Here is a 22,656-nt window from a genome sequence, read left to right as displayed (position 1 = left end):
CCTTGGGGAAAAAGGAAAATGCATTGGATTTAGGAATTAAATGTAGTTAAAACTTAAATATGAGGTTCTCTGTTTGATATGCCTGATGCTACCACGCAGGCACATAAAGATGTGGCATGGGGAAAACGGACCCGGGTAGACGTTGGCAGTGGAGTTGTTGCTAGCTTTGGAGGATATCTGTTTGAGAGAGATGTGCTTACGATGTCGTTTGCACCTAAGGATGAGCATGAAGCTCAGGTGCAGTTTGCCGTCGAGAGAGGAATCCCTGCTATATCAGTGGTTATGGGTACGAAAGGCTCCCATTTCCCAGCAGGGTCTTTGATGCTGTACACTGTGCACGCTGTAGAGTACCGTGGCATATTGAAGCTACTTTCTTCTACAACAAGCCTCCTCTTGTACAATATCATTCCTCTATGTTGCTGTTGTCTGAATTTATCAGTGTTGTCTGGCAGGCGGTAAGCTCTTGCTAGAATTGAACAGACTGTTACAACCTGGTGGTTACTTTGTGTGGTCTGCTACTCCTGTATACCAGGAACTGCCAGAAGATGTCAAGATATGGGAAGGTAAATTGTTTGATGATTACATCATTGATTTTTTATTTTTTACATTGTGGACATACCATTGTTGCTACCAAATGCTATGTCAACTCGACTGTTGTGATGAAATGGTGAATTACTTATCTAATATCTACTCCCTCCGTCCCATAATGTAAGACATTTAGTGTCAAAAAGCGTCTTGCATTATGAGATGGAGGGAGTATTTTGTTTTGCACTTTGCCAGCGATGTCTGCTCTAACAAGGTCAATGTGCTGCAAATATTTCAATAAAGTAAAGGATAGGATAAATCGAGTAGGTGTAGCGATTTTTCAGAAACTAATGGACAACCGGTGCTATGACGGAAGGTCTACTGCAAACCCTCCACTGTGTGGAGATTGTGATAATCCTGATGCTGCCTGGTGAGTGTTCTCATTCTCAACAAGTTATATCTTTAATGCTGGTCACTGAATCTTGTACCTAATATTAGGTTCATATATTCTCTTATTGCCCTTCAGGAATGTTTCACTAGTAGAAAAGGGGCTTTTGTTCGGGCCTGGCCAGCCCATTAGTCTCGGTTCTTATACGAAACGGGACCAACGGGTGCATTCGTCCTGGTTCGTGAGCCCAGGTGGCCGGCTGGGGCCTCGCGGGCTTTGGTCCCAGATCGTCTGGACCCATTTGTCCCGGTTCTAGGCACGAACTGGGACCAATGGGCCTCGCTCCTAGCCTATCACCATTGGTCCCGGTTCCAGCTACGAACCAGGACAAATGATTTGCCTATATATAGCCCATCGCCGGCGAGCAGAGCACTCCACACTGCTCTTTTTTTGCTGGCCGGTGAGGGAAGGGCATTTGGGTGCTCTAGCTTACCTCCTATGCACATGAGGTGTTCGATGAAATGTCCGAGCCACACTAGTTAATATTTTTTCTCCCGAAACTCGACCTCCGAGCTCCATTTTCCCCGAGATTTTTCTAGGTTTAGTGGTCCGTCACGTCCCGTCCCCGTCTTCACTGCCGTTGATCGCCCGCGCCGATCTCGTCGCCGGCACCACCGTGGTGAGCCTCTTGTTCTTATCTTCTTTTTGAAAGAAAAAATTCTTACTTGAGATAGATACTTGTCTAATTTTCTTACTTTTATTATTCCTTGTTATTATATGGTGCGATGGTTCTGGTATCCGCCCCCGTCGGCCCTCGTCCTGTCTATGATTCAGATGTGGTATATATTATCTTTTTATAACTATTTGGTTCATTTATTGTTTATGACAATTATGCCGACCAACGTGACATAGATTTTATTTATGTAGAAGGTGGTTGAACCGGAAATTCCAACCGACCCTATTGTCGAGAGGTTAAATTTAGTCGAAGAAAAAAACAATTACTTGAAGGAAAAAATAAAAAAACTGAGGAGGAGAAGATGATATTGGAGTTGCATGTTGCGGATGTCGTCGATGATCCCAAGATCAAGATGGATGCAATGCGGTTGAAGATTAGAAGGATTAGAAAATATGCCATTCATACCGAGGCTTGGTATCATTATGCCGTTGGATCAATTGTTACCTTAGTTGTGATTATGATCGCATTTGCTGTTGCATTGAAAGGTTTTACATAGTTTCAATGTATGGTTTAACTAGATGCTCTGGAGAGCTATATGTTGTTCAATTTAAACTATGTATGTACTTTGGTTTTAATGTGATGATGAACTACTATTAATTTGGTCACTTATCTATCCATGTTCATTTGTAGTGCTTTTCAATTCAGGGTCTTATAGCTGAAAAAATAGTAAATGCATGAAAAAAACAAATGAAGTCAGAAAGGATTGAAAATTGATGATGTGGCTTTGAATGGTGCATTTTGAACACAGAAAAACTATGGAGTTCAAATAAGTTCAAAAAAATGAAATCTTTTTGTAACAGAAGAGTTTTCGTATGAAAGCCTGATACTTCGAAAAAGATTGTCTGTTTTGTACACAAAGTGCATCCAGTTTTTGCCGTAAGCCTCTCTACTTTCTTGCACATGCTATGTGGGTGAAATGATGATACCATTCCAACTTCCAACCTTTTCAGAGTTCATTTGTAGTGCTTTTCAATTTCAGGGTCTTATAGCTGAAAAAATCTGTAAATGCATGAAAAATAACAAATGAAGTTAGAAAGGGTTGAAAATTGATGATGTGGCTTTGAATGGTGCATTTTGAACACAGAAAAGTATTTAGTTCAAAAATGTTCAAAAAAATGAAATCCTTTTGTAACAGACGAGTTTCCATATGAAACCCTGATACTTCGAAAAAGATTGTCCGTTTTGTACATGAAGTGCATCCAGTTTTTGCTGTAAGCCTCTTTACTTTCTTGCACATGCTATGTGGGTGAAATGCATGCCAACTTTCAACCTTTTCAGAGTTCATTTGAAATGCTTTTCAATTTCAGGGTCTTATAGCAAAAAAATCAGTAAATGCATGAGAAAACAAATGAAGTCAGAAAGGGTTGAAAATTGATGATGTGGCTTTGAATGGTACATTTTGAACACAAAAAAGTATGGAGTTAAAATAAGTTCAAAAAAATGAAATCCTTTTGTAACAGGCGAGTTTCCGTATGAAACCCTGATACTTCGAAAGAGATTGTCCGTTTTGTACACGAAGGGCGTCCAGTTTTTGTCGTAAGCCTCTCTACTTTCTTGCACATGCTATGTGGGTGAAATGATGATACCATGCCATCTTTCAACCTTTTCAGAATTCATTTGTAGTGGTTTTCAATTAAGGGTCTTATAGATGAAAAATCAGTAAATGCATGAAAAATAACAAATAAAGTCAGAAAGGGTTGAAAATTGATGATGTGGCTTTGAATGGTGCATTTTGAACACAGAAAAGTATGGAGTTCAAATAATTTCAAAAAAATGATATCCTTTTATAACAGACGAGTTTCCGTATGAAACCCTGATACTTCGAAAGAGATTGTCCGTTTTGTACACGAAGTGCATCCAGTTTTTGCTGTAAGCCTCTCTACTTTCTTGCACATGCTAGGTGGGTGAAATGATGATACCATGCCAACTTTCAACCTTTTCAGAGTTCATCTGAAATGCTTTTCAATTTCAGGGTCTTATAGCTAAAAAATCAGTAAATGCATGAAAATTTAATAGCAAAAAGAATTATCATAAAATAAAATAAATAAGTAATTTGAAACAAAATAAAATAAACTTAAATAAAATATATAAGTTGAAACAAAATAAAATAACATAAAATAAAATAAACTTTAATAACATAAATAAAATTTATGAAACTAAAATTATCAAAGTATTTTCTGTTCAAAAAATTATAAGCAACCTCTAAAATTTATGAAACTAAAATTATATAAAATTGATGCAGCTAAAATTATCAAAGTATTTTCTGTTCAAAATCATTAAAAGCAAAAAAGAATTTTCATAAAGAACTTTGTTTGTTAGAAACTTTAATAGCAAAAAGAATTGTCATAAAATAAAATAAATAAGTAATTAGAAACAAAATAAAATAAAATAAAATAAGTAGTTTGTTGTAAGTAGAAACAAAACCAAAAAATAAAGCAAAAAACTGGGAAAAATTAAAAAGAATTGCCACCTACTAGGCCACCACGGCCTGAATACGACTAGAAACCCATCCAGGGGCCAGGATTCAGGCCCGCATAAGGCCCAGTAGGCCCATCAGGCATAGCAGTCACAATTATGCTCGTAAGCCTGCAATGGAGAGGAGCTCGAGAGGGGTGCGGCAGTGCGGCTTATAAACCACTGCGCGCCCCTCTCAACTAGCGAGGTGGGACTAAACTTTCGACACGGGCGCAACAACACAAGGCCGTTGGTCCCGGTTGGTGGCACCAACCGGAACTAAAGGGGTGCATTGATACCGGTTCGTGGCACCAACTGGGACCAATGCCACCCCTTTAGTCCCGGTTGCTGTTACGAACCGGGACCAGTGCCCTAGTTATATAAGAAAACACTTAGCAGTTTCGACCAAATCCATCACTTCTTCCCCCGACGCCCCTGCTACTCCTCGCCGTCGCCGCCCGACGCCCCTGCACCGCCTTGCCGTCACCGTCGCCGCCGCCACCGACGCCGTCAGGCTGCTCAACGTCGCTGCCACCGCCGCTGACGCCCTCTGCCCCGACGACGGCGTCGACCCTCACGCCCCTGCCGGCCCTGACACGCCGCCCACCGTGCCTCGCCGGCCCCTGTGAGAACCAGCCTGCTCCCGCGCCCCTCCCCTGTCCCGCGCCCCTGCCCTGCCCCGCCGGCGCCGGCCCCTCCGCCGTGCCCCTCCGCCCCTGCCGGGTGTTAGCTATTAGATTTTTTGCATGTTTTTAGATGTTTTTAGATGCTATTTTTAGATGTTTTTACATGTTTTTTAAGATTATTTTAGTTTATGCTTAGTTTAGTTTTAAGATTAGGAAAATTTCAGATGTATAGTTATATTTATTTAGATGTATAGTTAATTTAGATGTTGTAATTTGTTCATAAAAATTTTGCACTTTTGTATAAAAACATTATTTTTTTTCATATGTACGAAAATGTAGAATGAAAACGCAAACAAACATATAAGAAAAAACAAAGGAAAAATGAAGAAGGACCCGCTGCGAAGCAAGTCTTTTTTTAAGGTAGTTCTTTATTAAAGTGAGGGGGATGTCCGGAGCACCCACCGGCCCTCTCGCTCGACCAAAACTCCCGAGGACACCTAAACCCTAGAAGAAAACAATGTTGGTCTCCTACCCCTCCCGCCGCGCCCCTACCCGATCGACAAACTCTCTTGAGGCCACTCAAATTTACCAAGTTAAAAGAGCATTGTCGCTGAGGCCACCCCGAACCCTTGAAGCGTTGTTGAGGCCACCCCCAACCCTTGAAGCGTTGCCGAGGCCACCCCAAACCCTAGAGAAGCGTCGATGCCAGGCCACTAATATGATTCTGTATTGTGCTTAGCTAGCTAGTTCAACGTTTGCCACTAATATATCCATCTGTCATGTTTGAATAAGAATTGCCATGTTGTAAATATTTGTAGAAACTATGGATCCGTGATACGTCTCCAACGTATCTATTATTTTTGATTGCTCCATGCTATATTATCTATTGTTTGGGACAATATTGGGCTTTATTTTCCACTTTTATATTATTTTTGGGACTAACCTATTAACCGGAAGCCCAGCCCAGAATTGCTGTTTTTGCCTATTTCAGAGTTTTGTAGAAATGGAATAACAAACGGAATCCAAACGGAATGAAACCTTCGGGAACGTGATTTTCTATCCGAACGTGATCCACGAGACTTGGACCCTAAGTCAAGGAAGCTTCGAGGAGGGCACGAGGTAGGGGGGGGGGGCGCCCACCCCCCAGGGCACGCCCTCCACCCTCGTGGCCTCACGTTGCTCCACCGACGTACTTCTTCCTCCTATATATATACCTACGTACCCCCAAACGATCAGAGACGGAGCCAAAAACCTAATTCCACCGCCGCAACCTTCTGTACCCACGAGATCCCATCTTGGGGCCTGTTCCGGAGCTCCGCCGGAGGGCCATCCATCATGGAGGGCTTCTACATCATCACCATAGCCCCTTCGATGAAGTGTGAGTAGTTTACCTCAGACCTTCGGGTCCATAGTTAGTAGCTAGATGGCTTCTTCTCTCTTTTTGGATCTCAATACAATGTTCTCCCCCTCTCTTGTGGGAGATCTATTCGATGTAATCTTCTTTTTGCGGTGTGTTTGTTGAGACCGATGAATTGTGGGTTTATGATCAAGATTATCTATGAACAATATTTGAATCTTCTCTGAATTCTTTTATGTATGATTGGTTATCTTTGCAAGTCTCTTCGAATTATCAGTTTGGTTTGGCCTACTAGATTGGTTTTTCTTGCAATGGGAGAAGTGCTTAGCTTTGGGTTCAATCTTGCGGTGTCCTTTCCCAGTGACAGGAGGGGCAGCAAGGCACGTATTGTATTGTTGCCATCGAGGATAACAAGATGGGGTTTTTATCATATTGCATGAATTTATCCCTCTACATCATGTCATCTTGCTTAAGGCGTTACTCTGTTTTCTTGTACTTAATACTCTAGATGCATGCTGGATAGCGGTCGATGAGTGGAGTAATAGTAGTAGATGCAGGCAGGAGTCGGTCTACTTGTCTCGGACGTGATGCCTATACACATGATCATACCTAGATATTCTCATAACTATGCTCAATTCTGTCAGTTGCTCAACCGTAATTCGTTCACCCACCGTAGAATACTTATGCTCTTGAGAGAAGCCACTAGTGAAACCTATGCCCCCCGGGTCTATCTCCATCATATTAATCTTCCATCACTTTATTTATTGCCTTTGCTTTTTTACTTTTCTTTTATTTTATTGCATCTTTATCATAAAAATACCAAAAATATTATCTATCATCTCTATCAGATCTCACTCTCGTAAGTGACTGTGAAGGGATAGACAACCCCTAATCGCGTTGGTTGCGAGGAGTTATTTGCTTTGTGTAGGTACGAGGGACTCGCGCATAGCTTCCTACTGAATTGATACCTTGGTTCTCAAAAACTGAGGGAAATACTTACGCTACTTTGCTGCATCACCCTTTCCTCTTCAAGGAAATCCAACGAAGTGCCCAAGAGGTAGCAAGAAGGATTTCTGGTGCCGTTGCCGGGGAGGCTTATGCAAAAGTCAAGTCAAGATCTGGACTCCCGACAACGAGCCATTTCTGGCACCGTTGCCGCAGAGGTCTACGCAAAAGTCAACATACCAAGTACCCATCACAATCCCTTATCTCCCGCATTACATTATTTGCCATTTGCCTCTCGTTTTCCTCTCCCACACTTCACCCTTGCCGTTTTATTCGCCCACTCTTTTCCGTTCGCTTTGATGTCTTTCTTGGCTCGTTTTCTCGCTTGGTCGAAATAGTTGAGTATTTATTCCTAAACAGAGAAGCTAATATCTATGGATCCTCATCCGCTTGCCAATTTTTTTAAGAGATCCAATTATGATGAACCAATTCCTAGTGATTTGGATGCACTAGATTATCTTTATAAGCTTTTGCCTGAAATCCGTAAATCTTAAAATTGTGATGAAGTGCTTCACGATAGATCTTTGAATAAAAAAGCATGATTGCAATGATTTTATTATAAATTCTATTAATGTAAATTATGTTAATAATATGCAAAACTCTAAGCTTGGGGTGCTAGTTTTGCTATGTCCAATAATCATGATTGGGGAGATTCTTCTTATGATCTTGAAAATTTATTTAAGCCCCATGATGAATATAAGATTGATAATAGTGTTTGTAATAATATTGAAAGTGGGTTTGGAAGAGTGTCAACTTTAGGTCCCACATATTTGGATAATATTGAATCTTATGAAATTTTTGATAAAAGTGGGCTTGGAGAAATCATGACTTTAGTTAATGATAATCCCACTATTTTGGAAGAGTGTCAACTTCGCATGCATATGGATCATGTTGAGAATATGTTATGTGATAGCTATATTGTTGAATTTTCTTATGATCCTACATGTAATTATTATGAGAGGAAAATATGGTTATAGAAATTTTCATGTTACTAAATTACCTCTCGTTATGTTGAGATTGCTATTGTTCTTTTCCGATTCCTTGCATATGCTAGTTTTTGCTTGCTATGATAATTTGTTTTTTTATAAGATGCCTATGCATAGGAAGTATGTTAGACTTAGATGTGTTTGTCACGAGTTTTATGATGCTCTCTTTGTGCTTCAATTCTTGTCTTTCATGTGAGCATCATTAAAATTATCAATGCCTAGCTAAAAGGCTTTAAAGAAAAGCGCTTGTTGGGAGACAACCCAATATTTTTCCTTGTTGTTATTCAATAAATCTTAGATCTAGCCTATGGTTAGATTTTTTTTATGTTTGAATTAGTGTTTGTGCCAAGTTAAACCTATAGGATCTTCTTGGATGATAGTTATTTGATCTTGTTGTAATTTTCAGAAACTTTCTGTTCAGGAAAACAATTGTTAAAAACCACCAGAACGTGATAAAATAGTGATTCCAATTGCTGCAGATCAATAAACAAATTGTCTAGGTCGTCCTATTTTGGCTGATTGTTTGGAGTTCCATAAGTTTGCGTTAGTTATAGATTACTACAGACTGTTCTGTTTTTGACAGATTCTGTTTTTCGCGTGCTGTTTGCTTATTTTGATGAATCTATGGCTAGTAAAATAGTTTATAAACCATAGAGAAGTTGCAGTACAGTAGGTTTAACACCAATATAAATAAAAAATGAGTTCATTACAGTACCTTGAAGTGGTCTTTTGTTTTCTTTCTCTAATGGAGCTCACGAGATTTCTGTTGAGTTTTGTATTGTGAAGTTTTCAAGTTTTGGGTGAAAGATTTTTGATGGATTATGGAAGAAGGAGTGGCAAGAGCCAAAGCTTGGGGATGCCCATGGCACCCCAAGATAATCTAAGGACACCAAAAAGTCAAAGCTTGGGGATGCCCCGGAAGGCATCCCCTCTCTTTCGTCTACTTCCATCGGTAACTTTACTTGGAGCTATATTTTTATTCACCACATGATATGTGTTTTGCTTGGAGCATCTTGTATGATTTGAGTCTTTGCTTTTTAGTTTACCACAATCATCCTTGCTGTACGCACTTTTTGAGAGAGCCATACATGATTTGGAAATTGTTAGAATACTCTATATGCTTCACTTATATCTTTTGAGTTATATAGTTTTGCTCTAGTGCTTCACTTAGATTATTTTGAGAGTCTTAAATAGCATGGTAATTTTCTTAAATAATCTTAATATGTTTGGTATTCAAGATTTGTAAAATTTCCTTATGAGTGTGTTGAATACTAAAGAAAAGTTTGATGCTTGATAATTGTTTTGAGATATAAAGATGGTGATATAAGAGTCATGCTAGTTGAGTAGTTGCGAATTTGATAAATACTTGTGTTAAGGTTTGTGATTCCCGTAGCATGCACGTATGGTGAACCGTTATGTGATGAAGTCAGAGCATGATTTATTTATTGATTGTCTTCCTTATGAGTGGTGGTCGGGGACGAGCGATGGCCTTTTCCTACCAATCTATCCCCCTAGGAGCATGCGCATAATACTTTGCTTTGATAACTTGTAGATTTTTGCAATAAGTATATGAGTTCTTTATGACTAATGTTGAGTCCATGGATTATACACACTTTCTTCCTTCCACCATTGGTAGCCTCTCTAATACCACGCACTTTTCGCCGGTATCATACACCCACCATATACCTTCCTCAAAACAGCCACCATACCTACCTATAATGGCATTTCCATAGCCATTTCGAGATATATTGCCATGCAACCTTCAGCCGTTCCGTTTATTATGACACGCTCCATCATTGTCATATTGCTTAGCATGATCATGTAGTTGACATCGTATTTGTGGCAAAGCCACCGTTCATAATTCTTTCATACATGTCACTCTTGATTCATTGCATATCCCGGTACACCGCCGGATGCATTCACATAGAGTCATATTTTGTTCTAAGTATCGAGTTGTAATTGTTGAGTTGTAAGAAAATAAAAGTGTGATGATCATCATTATTAGAGCATTGTCCCAAGTGAGGAAAGGATGATGGAGACTATGATTCCCCCACAAGTCGAGATGGGACTCCGGACTAAATAAAAAAAGAAAAAAAGAGGCCATAAAAAATAGAAAAGGCCCAAATAAAAAAATAAGAGAAAAAGAGAGAAGGGACAATGTTACTATCCTTTTACCACACTTGTGCTTCAAAGTAGCACCATGATCTTCATGATAGAGAGTCTCTCATTTTGTCACTTTCATATACTAGTGGGTATTTTTCATTATAGAACTTGGCTTGTATATTCCAATGATGGGCTTCCTCAAAATGCCCTAGGTCTTCATGAGAAAGCGAGTTGGATGCATGGCATTCCCTACTCACTCACATTGATATCCATTAATGGGCATCTCCATAGCCCGTTGATACGCCTACTTGATGTGAGACTATCTTCCCTCTTTTTGTCTTCTCCACAACCACCATTCTATTCCACATATAGTGCTATATCCATGGCTCACGCTCATGTATTGCGTGAAGATTGAAATTTTTTGAGAATGTCATAAGTATGAAACAATTGCTTGGCTTGTCATCGGGGTTGTGCATGATTTAAATACTTTGTGTGGTGAAGATAGAGCATAGCCATACTATATGATTTTGTAGGGATAACTTTCTTTAGCCATGTTATTTTGAGAAGACATGATTGCTTTGTTAGTATGCTTGAAGTATTATTATTTTTATGTCAATATTAAACTTTTGTCTTGAATCTTTTGGATCTGAATATTCATACCACAATTAAGAAGAATTACATTGAAATTATGCCAAGTAGCACTCCGCATCAAAAAATTTGTTTTTTTATCATTTACCTACTCGAGGACGAGAATGAATTAAGCTTGGGGATGCCTGATACGTCTCCAATGTATCTATAATTTTTGCTTGCTCCATGGTATATTATCTACTGTTTTGGACAATATTGGGCTTTATTTTCCACTTTCATATTATTTTTGGGACTGACCTATTAACCGGAAGCCCAGCCCAGAATTGCTGTTTTTTTTGCCTATTTCAGAGTTTTGCAGAAACGGAGTATCAAACGGAGTCCAAACGGAATGAAACCTTCGGGAACGTGATTTTCTAACCGAACGTGATCCAGGAGACTTGGACCCTAAGTCAAGGAAGCTTCGAGGAGGGAGCGAGGTAGGGGGCGCGCCCACCCCCCTAGGGCGTGCCCTCCACCATCGTGGGCCCCATGTTGCTCCACCGACGTACTTCTTCCTCCTATATATACCTATGTACCCCCAACCGATCAGAGATGGAGCCAAAAACCTAATTCCACCGCCGCAACCTTCTGTACCCACGAGATCCCATCTTGGGGCCTGTTCCGGAGCTCCGCCGGAGGGGGCATCCACCACGGAGGGCTTCTACATCATCACCATAGCCCCTCCGATGAAGTGTGAGTAGTTTACCTCAGACCTTCGGGTCCATAGTTAGTAGCTAGATGGCTTCTTCTCTCTTTTTGGATCTCAATACAATGTTCTCCCCCTCTCTCGTGGAGATCTATTCGATGTAATCTTATTTTTGCGGTGTGTTTGTTGAGACCGATGAATTTTGGGTTTATGATCAAGATTATCTATGAACAATATTTGAATCTTCTCTGAATTCTTTTATGTATGATTGGTTATCTTTGCAAGTCTCTTCGAATTATCAGTTTGGTTTGGCCTACTAGATTGGTTTTTCTTGCAATGGGAGAAGTGCTTAGCTTTGGGTTCAATCTTGCGGTGTCCTTTCCCAGTGACAGGAGGGGCAGCAAGGCACGTATTGTATTGTTGCCATCGAGGATAACAAGATGGGGTTTTTATCATATTGCATGAATTTATCCCTCTACATCATGTCATCTTGCTTAAGGCGTTACTCTGTTTTCTTGTACTTAATACTCTAGATGCATGCTGGATAGCGGTCGATGAGTGGAGTAATAGTAGTAGATGAAGGCAGGAGTCGGTCTACTTGTCTCGGACGTGATGCCTATATACATGATCATACCTAGATATTCTCATAACTATGCTCAATTCTGTCAATTGCTCAACAGTAATTCGTTCACCCACCGTAGAATACTTATGCTCTTGAGAGAAGCCACTAGTGAAACCTATAGCCCCCGGGTCTATCTCCATCATATTAATCTTCCATCACTTTATTTATTGCCTTTGCTTTTTACTTTTATTTTATTTTACTTTGCATCTTTATCATAAAAATACCAAAAATATTATCTATCATCTCTATCAGATCTCACTCTCATTAGTGACCGTGAAGGGATTGACAACCCCTAACCGCGTTGGTTGCGAGGAGTTATTTGCTTTCTGTAGGTACGAGGGACTCGCGCGTAGCCTCCTACTGGATTGATACCTTGGTTCTAAAAAACTGAGGGAAATACTTATGCTACTTTGCTGCATCATCCTTTCCTCTTCAAGGAAATCCAATGCAGTGCTCAAGAGTTAGCAATCCGCACCCCCGAGACGAAGCAAAAGAACGGTGTTGGGGGAGATAATCGCACACGAAAGTGATGTCATCTTGTCATTTCTCAACGACACATGCACCGATGGTCTGGAAAGACAGGATGAAGAAGCAGGCTACGACGATGATCAAACAATGGAGGAGGAAGAACACCGTGATGACGGCTCCGGTGACCGAATGGAGGGGGAAGGACACCGTGATGACGGCTCCGGTGACCTAATGGAGGGGGAAGGACACCGTGATGACGGCTCCGGTGACCGAACGGAGTCCGGCTAGGTATATATATTAATTAATTAAGCATGTGCTGACTATAGCTAATTGATGCATTAATTGTTTTTGGTATGTACACATATTAACTCTCTTCTTTTTCTTCTTTTCTAGCCCTCCAGATCGAGCAACACTTCGGTAACGAGACGAGGCCCGAAGAGAAAGTTGCGCGCAGATGAAAGGTACACGATCATCGAAATTGATCGCGCTGGCCAACCGATTGAACCCCTCCGGACCAAGCAAAAAATTAATGCTCAGTGCGGGGTTCTAGTTAGGGACATGATCCCGATCAGCATCGAGCAATGGTTGAAGCCTAAGGACAAAGACTCTCAGGTGTCTTATGTCAGCGATAGGCAGAAAGCTGATCTTTGGACCGCGCTGCAGGAAAATTTCACCTTCCCGCCAGAGGAGGATCCAGAGAATCCAGTTAAAAAGCCAATGATCAAGGCTTATGCTCTTAAGAAGATGGCTGAGCTATTTAGGAGGTGGAAGAATGAGCTGAAATCATCATTTGTCGACCAAGACAAGACTCCAGAATTCATCGGCCGATTTGAGAAGATCAAAGATCAGTGGCCCGCATTTGTCACCAAAAATAAATCTGAGAGAGCAGCGAAGATGTCAGCGACAAACAAGAAAAATGCTGCAAAGAAGAAGCATCACCATCGCACGGGGTCAGGTGGCTACCTGAAAGCCCGTCCGTTGTGGGATAAGGCTGAGAATGACCTCATTGATAAAGGGATCGAACCAGAGATGCGACGCTGGCCAGACCGTTGCAGGACTTGGTTCTTCAGGGTTGGGGGAAAATTGGACCCTATAACAAGGAAGGGCATTTGGACCAACGAGCAGCTGAACACGCACATCGAGAAGCTTCAGGAGTATATCAAAAAGGCGCAGCAAGGGACGTTCGTTCCGGACAGCGAGAACGATGAGCTCACAGAGTTCCTCAGGAATCCTGAGCACCCCAGACGGACACGAGGCACGCCAGACTCCCTTTCGTGGAAGGCTAGATTTCCCGATGCAGGCAGTTACAAACGCCGGGAGAGGAAGAAGAAAAAGGAGTTGACCCAACTACAGGCGCTGCACGCAAGGGTATAGGCGCTAGAGGAACGAGAGGCAGTTCGCAGCACGCGACCTGCCAAAGCTACACCTGAAGCTACCCCGCCATCTCAGCGGAGAAGCAGCGTGGCTTCCACGGAGCTGCTTCAAGAGCCTGTCTTCACGGCTCCTGCTAGCTACCCCGTAGATGCTATCACGGAGTCTTAGCATTGCCACCTTATGGCGCAGTGGATGGAATTGAAAGTCAAGGCGGCTATTGGCTCTATTGCACCTCCTGAACCTGGCGCAAGTTTTCACTGTCGGCCGATTCCAGAAGGATATGCTAGAGTGATGGTAGATGAAATCACAGAAGGATTTGAGGTCCTCCAGCTTGACCACTATCAGTGTCAAAACCGGCGGATCCACTACAAGAAACCTGTTAATACGTGACAGTCCTTGTCCGTCACGCATCAGTGCAAAACTGTCATGGGTGCCCATCGATGACGGATTTGAAATCCGTCATGTATATTGCGTCATAATTTGACATTAGGCCTTCCATGACAGTCCTTGACCGTCATGGATCTGCCCTAAAGCCCACCCAGCCCAAAATAGGCCCAGCCATTCATGACGGAACAAGCTGTCACAGGACCAACGCCACGTAGGATTTTCGATCGACCAATTGGAATGACGTGCCTGCCTACATGGACATTATTTTTCATCACATAAATCATTGTGGAATTTGGCACAATTTAAATTTCGTTAACACACATCTGCTGCACCAATTTTGAACCAGTACATATTTTAGCCTAATGCATTACACAAATGATAATACCAACTCTGGGCCAAGACCAAGTATTTCCAAAGAATGATCATATATTACACAAATATTCAATATGCATCCATCCATTTTTATATATACCACATCAACTTACAAAATCCACCATGAAATGATAATTCACAAAATATATTGCCAAAATATATCACACAACAAGGTTAGGAACCAATACAATCCAATTTACAACAACAGAACATTTGATACTATTGAGCTTGTTATTCAGGTTCTTGTCATCAGCCCTCCTAATGGTAAGTATCATGTCATGGCGGATTGTGATGGCCAGCACCAAGAAGCCTGCTACCCAATCATACCTAACATATTTACAACAACATTAGATAGTAGTAGACAATACAAATAAGAGAATAAGAACAAACTTCAAAAATAAATTAACAGTTGTCCAAATTTCTTAAATTTTACTGTGCCTACATACGAGAATAACAAAGTATCTAATCAAGTGAGGTTGCCTAAAATTAATCCAAATAAAAGTGGGTTAAATGAAAGTCTAATCAAGTTGACATATAAGTGACATCGTAATAGAACATACATCAGAGAACACAAGTACTCAGTAGCAGTTGAGGCCATATAAACCCGACGGCAAAATGGCATTCAAATTTTCATGTGTCAAGATGTATACACGTGAAACTAAATGTTTATCCGAGGCACTTACACTAGTAAAAAACAACTGCTTGACAAGTTAACTTCAAATGGCATGCAAAATAACTATAAGGTGCGGCCACTAATAAATCTATAGAACTAAGTGGCAAATGGTTCTCTTAGGAGATACTGGATAGATGTATAAACTGTTGCTCTTAAAAACATGCATGCTGGGGTTACTTTAATTCAAGTGCATGAGATGATAAATTTCACCAAGATCCAAGGGGCACAAACAAATTAGTAAAAAATCACACCATGGTGAAAAATGCCTAACTCAGAACTAAATCAACTAAATAGGTGCAGTTCAGTAGCAGTTGAGCTGGGGAATGTAAATACCAGAGAAATCATAGGAGTGGCAGTAGAGCCAACCCCTGGATGATCACAGAGCAGCTCCACCACAGTTATCACGGCCGCCCTCTCGAGCTCTATTTTGCGCCATGCAGCGGCACGGCTACTATGGCACCGCCTAGACCTACGTACATCCTGAAAAACAGAAATCATAATCAAGGAGATTACAGTGTTAATTGATCATAAAAAAGATGGGAAAACATCAGGGAAAAGATTTAGGATCAGAGAGTAGACATCAATCCTTACTTGTCGGCAAAACTACTGTGGAGGTCGACCTGGCAAGGAGCACATGAGTTGAAGAAATATGTGTCACTGTGTTGTCAACTGCTAGCTTGGTGCGTGCCTCCAGGTTGAGGGAGAGTGAACTTACATGGCATTGGTTCTAGTACTAGTAGGCGCACAACTAATAGTAGCAGTACTACATGTGCTTAGTACACAAATGAACAAGTTTAAACCTCTGCATTACAGCTATAGGACTGCCACTGTACCAACATAATTTTCTTCTTAGATTCAGATTAAACTTAATTCTGGTTATATATATTCAATGAGCTGCAGTTGACAATATGGACAGAAGTGTATGGAGAAACCTCTAAACAGAACATGTCGCCATATTAATACAGTAAAAGAAATTATGTCTCCTATTTGATGAAATTATTCACCACCTGATTACATTGATACATACTGAATTATATTTTGATAGAAAACTAAACTGAATGCATATAGAACATTTAATTATATTGATTTACAGAACAGAGACACATCAAACTGTCAAAAAAATATAAACTGAATTAGATCTTGGTAGAAAATTAAACTAAATTAGATCTTGATAGAAGCCCACATAGCCCAGTGCAGCTGGTTGATGAACTACTGTAGTTTCTTCAACTCGTGTTTAATTCAGTGAACTACAGCGTGTATAAGAAACTATGGCAGGTCGACCTGCCTACTAGTATTAGACAAGCCAGGTCAACCTCCGCAATAGTACACCACCCCGCAGTGTGTACAACAAACTATGGCAGGCCGACAACCTAGGCCTCGTATAAATTCAGAGAAAATTAAACTAAATTAATTCTCTATATCTTTACAGTGCAGGCAGGGTATCTCGGCAAAATTACGGCACCACATAGACCTACATCCAAAAAAAAGAGATCATAATCAAGGAGGTCGACCTGCCTCCTGTCTCTACTAGGTACCCTGCAGTGTAAAGATACAGAGAAAATTCAGTGTTAAAGATTCAGAGGAAACACACAAACACAACACACCGACTACTGCACGCACACACATCTCACTCATATACACGTTGTAGCCCTCGATAGACGTTGTCGCCGCCATGTCAGCATGGACACACACACCCTAAGATTTGGAGAAGGCAGTAGCCAAGCTTAAGCAATCGATTGAAGATGGAGGCCACGCACCAGCCTTAGGCTTACCACCATGCCCACGAACGGCTGTTATGGCTACCGGCTTAGGCAAATGAAACTGACCTGTGGTCGAAGCAGCAGAATGAGGCCATGGCGTCGAGGAAGCCAACAGAAGGGGCGGGAGTCATACCAGAATCCAGTGGAGGCAAGGGCTACGGCCTCCCGCGAGCCATTGTCATAGACCGGCCACCGCACGGTCGCTCCGCTCCAACAAGGCCAACAATGGGGGTTGAGCCCATGTTGGATCTACGCGCGCCCAAGACGCGGATCTCATCAGTCGGGCTGCTGCCGCCGTCAAACTAGGCAGATCAGCAACACATGCTGCGGATCAACCATCCTCGTGAAGATAGGGCGGAGGGGATAGTAGACGATGGTGTGTAGGGGTGATGGTTTCCACTAGGATTACGAGTGGAGGAAGTACGGGAGTGGCCTGGAGGTGGGGATTGGGTGGAGGAAGGAGAGACCGTCGGAGCGGTCGGTGAGCAGATGACGGAAAGGAGTGGCCTGAAAGTTTTACCCAGGTTCGGGCCCTCTCGATGGAGGTAAAACCCTACGTCCTGCTTGATTAATATTGATGATATGGGTAGTACAAGAGTAGATCTACCACGAGATCAAGCAGGCTAAACCCTAGAAGCTAGCCTATGGTCTGATTGTTCGCCTACGGACTAAAACCCTCCGGTTTATATAGACACCGGAGAGGGTTAGGGTTACACAAAGTCGGTTACAATGGTAGGAGATCTAAATATCCGCATCGCCAAGCTTGCCTTCCACGCCAAGGATAGTCCCATCCGGACACGGGACGAAGTCTTCAATCTTGTATCTTCATAGTCCAGGAGTCCGGCTGATGGTATAGTCCGGCTATCCGGACACCCCCTAATCCAGGACTCCCTCAGTAGCCCCCGAACCAGGCTTCAATGACGACGAGTCCGGTGCGCAGATTGTTTTCGGCATTGCAAGGCGGGTTCCCCTTCCGGATTTCGTGTACCTGTTGAATAATGTCCTGTTCTTTATAAATGCAGCGCTCCTTGGCTTCTACGTCCAATAAGGGCCGTCTTCCATGTGTCGAACGAATACGAAAAGTCTGGGTGTTTTTACATTCACACCCCTAGCCGCGTAAATGAGCTGCCTATTTAAAGGAATGGGGATTTAGATCCAAACCACACCTTCTCCCCTCCGCGAGTAGTCATCAGAGCGCATCCAGAAAAGGTCCATTCCACCATGGCCAGCCGTTGCAACTCCTCCTCTCGCTCTTCCAGTCCTAAGCCCGGAGACTGGGAGAGGTGCTCCATCCCGCATAGCGAGCTAGTATCGCTTCAGACCAAGTGATTCCTCCCTCCGGCCTACATGGTCCCGGTTCGAGCCGGACTCGCCGCCTATAATGGCGGAGAGCAAGCAGAGAGCACTCCCACTCCCTCCAAAGGAGAGCGGGTATGCCTTGTCCCTTATCTAATCAGGGGACTCGGATTTCCAATTCATCCATTTCTCCGAGGGCTTCTGGAGTTCTATGGCCTCCAGCTGCACAACATCACACCTGCCTCTATATTGCATATCGCGGGCTTCGTTGCCCTTTGCGAGCTGTTCTTGGGTGTTGAGGCTCATTTCGCGCTGTGGAAGAGGCTGTTCTGCCTCGTGCCCCGTTCTCAAGAGGGGTTAATATATGAAGTGGGCGGAGCCGAAGTGTGGCGCATCGCCGGGACCGGATATCTATCCGGAACCCCAAAGAAGGCGTCCGCGGAATGGCCTTCGGAATGGTTCTATATAGAGGATGTCCCGCTGCCGGATCCTATTCGGATCGGCCTCCCTGAGTTCAATAGTGCTCCCCCGAAGAAGCGCCTAAGCTGGCGCCCACGGAGCCCTCAGAGAGAAAGTGACAAGGTCTTCCTTTACCTAATGGGCCGAATAAGATTATTGGCTCATTCCGGACTAACCATGATTGGAGTCATGGCCATATGCATCATGCGGGGGGTGCAGCCGCTTCAATATAGAAGTCACCCCATGTGGGATTTCAATGGGGAGGACGACGCCACCCGTCACGGCCGTAAGGGGCCGGACTCGCTGCTGCTCTGATAAAGATCTTGTCCACTTTGTACAAGGGAGAAGAGGAGGAATTTCTCCGCGTCAACCCTCAGGGTGGTTTTACCATGTATAATCCTCCGAACTGGGTAAGCGAACGCTTTCACCAGTCCATCCGTTTTGTATTCTTACTATTAAATATGTGGTCTGACGACTTCGACGCAGGAACTGCGCCAGGCTGTTAAAAGATAAACAGCCCCCCTCCACAACCCGAAGATCCGGGACGGTCCCTCGACCCGGCCTCCCAAGAGGATCCGGACATATCTGTGGAGCTAATTGATGGGGTGTTCTATCAATTAAGTAAGGACAACGCCTTGGTGGCCATTACGGCTGACTACCCAGGGCTAATCCCCGCCTCCCAGGTAACTGAGACCGAAATCCCAGTACTTTGAAAGGGGGCCCATCCTCGCGTGTTTTTGATGACCGTATAACGATCGTGTTTCGCAGAGGAGGTCTTTGAGGCGGGAGGCCGAGCCTACGGCGGCCAGCCCACGAGGGGCTGCGGGGCCCCGTGGGATAAAAAGAAGTGTAGTCCGGACCGAGGTACCGGCGCAGAGGTATAGCGCGCCTTTTTTATTCCCCGGTGTTTATTCCTTCAAGGCATATTAACACTCGTGCTCTGTTCAGGACAAAGAGACCTCGCCGGACTATATCCGAGGAGGCTGCCAATCGCGCCTCCACCAGCCAGGCTCCACAGCCTGGCCCAGAGGCGGAGGCGAACACGAGGCGCGTACCGGACGCTCCTCCGACAGAGGATGCGGACAGGCTGTCTGCCACCCATTCCGAGGTGGATAGTGCCATGAACCACAGGCGTCGCCGGACTGTTCTTCGCGACGCTTGTTTCTCCCAAGAGGCGTCTGATGCCTTCAATTCGGGAGATGCGTATCTCCGTGCCGCTCAAAATGGTCTAGCCAGAGCCACGGAGCAATATGTAAAAGACATACGGGTGAGAAAATTTAATGGTTATATATATCAGTAGCCCCTGAGACTTGAAACTGTTAGAATAACTGATTTAAGGATTGTGTAATACGTAGGTTCTTTCAGAGAAGAATACCGAACTGTCCCAGGAGCTAAAAGAGTGCAAAGCCCAACTTGAGGCCGCACTAGCCGCGATGGGGGAGCCCAAGGAGCCCCCTTCTAGTAATACATGCTTCAAAAAGATAAGTGTGAAGTGCGGCATATGTGCCGACCTGACAAGTGAAATTGCAGGTGGCGCCGGACTAGATCCGGACAAGCAACAACTACTACGCCGGCTAAAGGCTGGCGAGAGCGTGCTAACAAAGGTGAGGCAGGAGAACATTGATCTTCATGATGCCAACACCAAGCTGGGTGTTGAACTGAAAGATGTTCGTGCCCAGCTGTCGGACTCCGTTAAGGAGAATCAGCGGCTTCGACGCGGCATATTTAGTAAGTGCTTGAACGAACTTTTGAAAAAAAGGTTCAGCGAGGAAGTCGACTAACAGATTGATGTCTGTAGGTATGCTAACAGGTCGTCCTGCAGAGGAGATGCCCGGTTCTACGGGTGACCTTCTTCCCGAGCTCTCGCGACTACACGAGCGAGTTCGGCAGGCGATGCAAGGCGTTGCCCAAGCCTTATGGCCATCCCTCCCCATGCCCGAGGGCCTTGGAGAGCTTGCAGAGAAGCTGAAGGGAGCGCGGCGGCGCTTCCGATTGTGGAAGATATCGGCCTGCTGTCAAGGCGCTAGGAAGGCCTGGACCATGGTGAAGACGTGGTACACAAAGGCTGACCCAAACCACATGGCCGAGGTCGGACCTGTAGGGCCCGATGGGAAGGAGATCCCTATAAGCTTAGTATACGGCCAAGTAGAATTGGCTGCAAAGTATTCCCAGCAGGACTGTAAATTAGACAGCCTGTTAGATGGTATTGAAGAGGAATACAATCAGTCAGAGTGACTATGTAATTTTAATTGACATGTGTAATGCCTTCTAGCCGGATTGTAGATCGTTTGTCGTTGCCGACCTTTTTGCTTCGTCCTCGGGACCTGACGGTCCGGAGTGTGTCCGAATACCCTTGTGGTTATATAAAAACCGAGGTATGCATGGAGACCAGGCGTAGGGGTCATTAGTGTTTTATCAGACAAGTGCCCAACTAGTTATGTTATATTACATGGTTAGTAAGAAACATCTTCCAGGGAGAATAGTTCCGTTAGGGGTTCCTTTCTCTGGGAGGCATGCCCTAAAGTGCATGTCCGGACTGCGAACATAGAAAAAGCATCTGGGGGCACATAAGTAAATATGTACAAAGGTCATCTTTAGTTCACCGACCGAATATTCCCTTAAGAACGCTAGCTTTCGGCTTCACCCAGTCTGAGGTACACATCCGGCTGACCCGGCAGTAACAATCGCAGAGGTGCTCCTTTTAACACCTAGCCGAACAATCGGGAACGTAGGGGTAAGCAGAGGAGCCAGGCAACCCAGCTTGGCCAAAACTTAAGTCATATCGATGCATATAATGGTGAATAAAAGGTACATGCGGAAGTAGACACATGTGTTGGGCATGAAGCCCGTATAAATAAGCTTCTGTTTAAAGAAGCCCCCAGGTTTTAGTGAGCGCGGGTAGCGCGTCACTTGATGAGCCTTTAAGGGCTATATAAGAGAGAAAAAAGAGGGGAAGGAGAGAAATGTAAGACGGATAATATAAAAAATGGACAGAGGAAGGAGACGAACACAGAGTCCGGCGCTAGGCATAGAATCTTCGGAGACGGGCTGCGTTCCACGGGTTTGGCTCGAGTCGGTTATCCGATGCATCTCGCAGGCGGTACGCTCCACCAGTTAGGACCTGGTCGATTATGAAGGGACCTGCCGGAGTATCCAACATGCTCTAAGGCTGTGAGTTGGTGTGGTGTCCGCTGTACTATGAATTTTACAGGGTCCATTAAGCCATCCTGCCAGTACGGTTCCACGCCCTGTAGAGGGTTTTGGTTTTTTGGTGTTTAACTCGGGTGTTTGACGATGATACACCCTTTTATTTCGGACGGGGTTTCTATTCAGGGCCGGATTGTCCCAAAATTTTGTTTCGGTTTTCCAGGCGCTTTCCATCGCACAGTACTTTTGTACTATGGACGCCAAGTCAGCAAAGCGTGTAATATCGCGCCGACTTATGGCGTTGAGGATTCCCTTGTCTGTGCAATTATTGCAGAATATTGAAATTGCGTCTTCCTCACGGCAGTCCTTTATCCTGTTCATAACCAGGAGGAATCTGGCCCAGTAAAGATGTACTGTTTCTTCGGGCTTTTGCCTAATTTGGGATAGATCGCCTACGTTCGGGTGGGTGGGTGGAATTAAATCCGAAACCTCTCCCAGTCTGAGACTCAGAGGCCAAGGAGTTTCCGAACTCTGAAGTTTGGATTCTTGGAAGTTGTCCAATGAATCTAGCCCGCTGCCTGATTCTAAGTTCAGGTCTTGAGTTACGTCCTCCCCTCCGCGGGTATCCGGCTTGGAGGGATCGGG

The 22,656-nt window shown here is 43.8% G+C and overlaps 1 pseudogene; it reads left to right on the top strand.

Annotated features, from left to right (window-relative positions):
- LOC125538559 overlaps positions 1–22,656 on the top strand; it is a 64,919-nt pseudogene that overhangs the window by 5,779 nt on the left and 36,484 nt on the right.

Source organism: Triticum urartu, chromosome 2 (genome assembly GCF_003073215.2).
Source record: "Triticum urartu cultivar G1812 chromosome 2, Tu2.1, whole genome shotgun sequence".
In the NCBI taxonomy this organism is placed as follows: domain Eukaryota; kingdom Viridiplantae; phylum Streptophyta; class Magnoliopsida; order Poales; family Poaceae; genus Triticum; species Triticum urartu.
The sequence above is the reverse complement of the archived record's forward strand: the minus strand, read 5'-3'. Positions and strand labels throughout refer to the sequence as shown.